Below are 5,105 nucleotides of genomic sequence, written 5' to 3'. Positions count from 1 at the left end.
CCCAAGGCAGACTAGTGTGTCTAGGAGTGTTGGCTAGCATCCACAGAACTAGAACAATCAAGTTCAGGGATCTCTCCTGTTCCAGGTACAGTAGCGTTATCACCGTATCATCTGAATGCTTTTTCAATTGTGCCAACTCATCATGACTTTGAGTATCTCAGCTAACTGCTACACTTAAGACCCCTACTGTTCTGGAGTGCCACTGATAAACATGTTCAGGGAAGGTTCGCAGAGTTGGGGAGTGTTGCATCGTGGTTGCACCGGAACCCCGATACAAAACCTTAACATAAGTCAGCTCTCCTATTTGTCAGTAAGATGACTGTGATAATATCCTTATATACTGCTGGTAGTTTCTAGTTCCGTGTCCATTCCATATCGTAAGAGACAGACAGCGAGTGATGTCTTTACCCTGTTACTCAGTCATTTATTATGTGTTTCCACACTGGCCTGTGTTCCTTCTCCTGCCTCCCCCCCCCCCCCTCCTCCTGTCCTGGTACCTTACCTGTGATGCACTGTGATTGTCACAGATGTGGGGGAGAGAAAAAGAAAAAAAAACAAGAAATTCTATGGAATCTTCAGCTTTATAAAAGAAACAATGCTCTCAGTTTCACTATGTAGCTAGACGATATTGTACAATTGTATATGTATTACAAAGAGCTGAAGGAGAACTTATGACAGGTCATCATGGTGCTTTGAGAAGTGGCTTGCCTACAGACAAAAGCAGTTGACTCATGGTTGATTCTAGGGATTTGGGGAAAGGGGAATATTACATGCTTGCGTGGTAAGAATAAGAATAACACATGACCAATACCAGTGTAGTGCAACGTGTCAGAAAAGTGAGTTGGTGTGGACCTTCATATCCTTTTTGTAACCTAGTGATGAATCATGTCAATGAAGTTGATGACTGAATTGGAATTAACACAACACACCTCAAACTGGCTAGATGTGGTCATTAGTTTGGCTAGTATGGGTGTATTTTGCATACCAGTAGACTTACTTGATAATCGTCCGTCTTTGTGATGAACTCGGGCAGGAGAGTGAGGGGTCGTGCCGGGCTGATCTTCGTGTGAAGATGAGGATGAGGTGTCGTGGTTAGGTTATGAGGATGAGGTGTCGTGGTTAGGTTATGAGGATGAGGTGTCGTGGTTAGGTTATGAGGATGGGGTGTCGTGGTTAGGTTATGAGGATGAGGTGTCGTGGTTAGGTTATGAGGATGAGGTGTCGTGGTTAGGTTATGAGGATGAGGTGTCGTGGTTAGGTTTGGCTTGAAGTGAACTGGTCGGTGTTCTTCATTTATTTTAGTTTCTTCATATCTGTATCCGTGTCTCGACATAGATAATCATTTACCACAAGACCAAGGTGATGTTTTATCTTTTTGAAAAGAGGAAAAATACAAGGCAATGTTGGCCTACTCTTTTTCTCTTTTTTTGCAGTTAATTGATGTGGAGTTGCTTTGGTTGCCACGTTTGGGAGTTGAATGTTGGTAATAGTGGATAATTGGTTGAGGGACCATTTAATTAATGGTTCTTAAGTGGTCAAAGAGAGGCAGTTTATTTTGAATCTGTGTTGAGAGATGTTAGATTGCTGGTGCAAGATATAGACCTTTGTATTTGGTGATGTAGGATTGATTAGCTGGGGAAGGAGGTCATTCTCAACCTGAGACAAGGCAAGGAGCGGGATTTTTAACTAGTCAGGAAATTTGACAGGTTGCGCCAAATATGCTCTTCTGCTATGGAATCTCTCATTTCAACTGCTGTATACCATGTAACATATTACAGGCCTTTTCTTATCTACGTCTGCCCTATCTGTTCCCCTGCTAACAATATTCTCCCAACCCTGACCTTCAGTGTAGATCCATTCTCTCTGTGTCAATCATTCCCTACTCCCATAGTGGTATACACCATGCACTTAAAGATCATATTAAACACTGACCTAGCATTCAGAACGTTTTTATTTGGTTTATTCCATCTAAATTGATTTGTTTTTATATCATTTTGTCATTTCTTTTTCACATGCATATTGACATATTCAAAAATCTGAATCCCAGTTGACTAAGGATTTGATAAGCATCTCTTGTTGTCGCCCTGTTACAGCACTTCGAATTGTACTTAATGATTCTACAGATTCAATAAAATGTCATTTTTACTCAGAAGGCTAATATTTGTTTTCTTCAACTTTCTTCGTATCTGGTTTTAAACTACCTGCATCTACGGCATATGTGTGTGTGTTTTTTTTTTTGTGAATCTTGCCCCATTTCCTATACGCGTAAAATAATGAGGGCCTAAAACGCATCTGGCAGGGAGGGGGGGTTTGTGGCGCATGGATTATTTCTGCTCCGTCTACTTCTGATCTGCGCTGTTAGAAGGCAACGTCGTGTTCCTTCTGTGCTGAAGCTGCAACCCCATCTCTTCGCCACTCTCATCATGTTGGACATTTTGGTGTTGATGTTTTTTGCAATTATGGGACTAGTTTTCCTGTCCTATATAATCTACATGTTGTGATGTTCAAGCATGAATGTAGCCCGTGATCGGGCGGGGATGTGTGGAAAAGACATGGTTTAGCGCTCTCGCATCACTGGTTTCCAACGCTAACAATGGTAAGATAAGGTTTTTACAAATATTATATTGTAATTTTTGTGTATAATGAAACTATATGTCGAATTTAGTAAGGGATGTGAAGTGTTTTTAATGAACAACATCTCTGCGATATGAAAGTCATCTTTATATTGCGTATCTTGGGTTTATCTTTGTGTATTTTTTACGGGAAACCTAAAATCACCTGGGTTGTGAAGATATAGGATTCTATTAGGAACTCGCATGAACATGCCATTCTGTTAGGTAGTATTATCTGAACTAGCCTAACAGTATCCAGTCACGTCTAAATTATAAAATAATCTAAATTAAATTAAGAGTAATACAGTGTCCGAGTATATTTGTGAGGCCTTCTTAAATGTTGCAGGCAGGAGACCTGTGTGATGATGGTGTCCCTGAAGTGTCTCTGTTGGTGATCTGAAGAGGACAGAACCATGGAGGACGGAAGACCCTGGAGTTGGACAAGCAGCTAGATAACCACCCCTCTCAATGTCTCTGTCTCCAGTCTCATTTCTCTCTTCCTGTCTGTGGTTTCTGCTGTTTCTGTCATCCTAACAGAACTACCCATTTAGTGGCGTCCTGAGAGCCCCAGCCAACCTGAAGAACCTCACTTCCTATCCTGTTAGTATCTTCACTTCCCATTTTTGCTTGTCCGTCATTACACACTAGCCCAGGTGTTTAAAACTGCCCTTGTCACAGTTGAGGTTACCTAGCAAACGAGAATAGGGCTGTTAGTAGTGTTATATTTGTGCCTATGGATTATTTGATGGCGGTCGACAATAATCATGAAATGTGCAATATACTGAAATTAGTTATCCACATGTTTATGGTTTATGTTAAAGTCAGTGTGATGCAGTTTGAGAGTATAAACTACTGTATATGTGATGGCTGTAACTATTCTAAGACAGAAACTTGATTCAATGACCTTGGATAACATTCATGTTTACATTCGATTTGCCCTCTACATGCCTAGACCACAATGTGGTTTTCTTCAGGAGCACAATAAACACATACAGATGGGCATGCATCTTTACCTGTCTCAATGATCCAGTAGGATTAGAAGGGAAATAATTATGTCTCTTGGTTGTCATTTCATATCAATGGATGTTTTCTTTTCTGTTAGAGTAATGTTTCTGTTGTAATCGCATTGAATTAGTAGGACCCAGAAGTGTTGTCATATGGTGTAATGTATGGTAAGTCTGTCTGATTTAAACAACAATGTTGACAGTCATTCTTGATGCATGTCACTGTTTCCATGTTTAGGCTACATCATCCAGAAGTTCAGTTCACTTGTGCCGTGTCAAGGGCATGCCACAGGCAATATTCCTTTGTCACAGAAAAATAAAGACAATTTCATAATGACTAAACTGGAATGCTTCTGTATTGTTTTGTTATTTTTTATTTATACATTTTGATTCAAATTTATGAATAATAGTCTGGGTAGTTATCTCACACAAGTTTGATCTGATGGCGATGTGTCATACTGTAACTATCCAGTTTTTCAGTGCAACGAATGAAACCAGTTTGAAATTGGGCACACTCCTTATATGTTTCTGGGATGCCAGGTAGGGTATGGCGGGGCGGGACAACACGATATCCCCGCCGAACCTGCCAGGATGCAAAACGTTGTACTCGTGATTTGCTGGGTGGATCTTGCCACGTAGGCATGCTTATCGTAACTTGTGTGTTGGCGACACCTCGTGGTTGATTGATGTCAAATCTGAGTCTTCTGATCTATTTGGATGTAGTGTGAACTACGCCGATAACTGGGATGAGACTAATGCACTTTAAATATCCTGATAATAATTTTACGTTCCAGGTTTTAGGTCCCAGGTTCCCACGTCCGGAGCAATTGACTCACTCATGTAAAGACGGAATTTGGTGTCCGGTAGATGGCACTGTTTACTTAATTCATTTTTTTTTAACATACTCAACAAAAGGCAGATGGCGGCACCCAGCAAACATTCTAATGCCCTGGTAGGCGGCCTATGTATTCTAAAACAGCGATTAACAGGCCCGTACTGATAGCCAAACTCTTTACTGTTAGTGTTGTGATATGGCTTGGTCGATAATAATCAGGTCTTCCTTGTTTTTACACTTTTTGTTTGTTTAAAAGATGATGCTAGTTTTGTAATGAACACCACTCTGCCATAAACCCTTTCGCTACATTTAAATATCTTAAAATACTTGCCATGTCAAAGCACTTACAAATGTTACTGAAACTCTAATGACCTGCCCCCCCCCCCCCCCTCTTGCCTATGGCTCCGGTAACTGTATGTGAGTCCTTGTCCAGTCGTACCATCTCATCTTTGGGGAATAATTGGAATTCCACTGCTGATAGTATAATCTACCGCTCTGCCTCCATAACAATAAACCTGCTGTTCATGCTGAGAAAAAGCTCTGGCACGCACACACACATATATGCGCACACACACACACACACACACACACACACACACACACACATCCCACTTCAAACAGCTTTAATGGCTTGACATGCTCAAATAACATTGC

General features: G+C 40.9%; 1 long non-coding RNA gene across 1 annotated transcript; it reads left to right on the top strand.

Moving 5' to 3' along the window:
* Positions 1-2,348: 2,348 nt before the first annotated feature.
* Positions 2,349-3,958, top strand: LOC146253023 (uncharacterized). The gene is made up of 2 exons (XR_014731857.1): positions 2,349-2,596; positions 2,959-3,958. It is a non-coding gene; the product is annotated as an uncharacterized LOC146253023 (long non-coding RNA).
* The last annotated feature ends 1,147 nt before the right edge of the window (positions 3,959-5,105 follow it).

The sequence above is a fragment of the Hypomesus nipponensis genome, chromosome 17 (assembly GCF_054491055.1).
Source record: "Hypomesus nipponensis isolate SF chromosome 17, ASM5449105v1, whole genome shotgun sequence".
Taxonomy (NCBI): domain Eukaryota; kingdom Metazoa; phylum Chordata; class Actinopteri; order Osmeriformes; family Osmeridae; genus Hypomesus; species Hypomesus nipponensis.
Note: the sequence above shows the minus strand (reverse complement) of the source record. Positions and strands in the feature narration are given on the sequence as shown.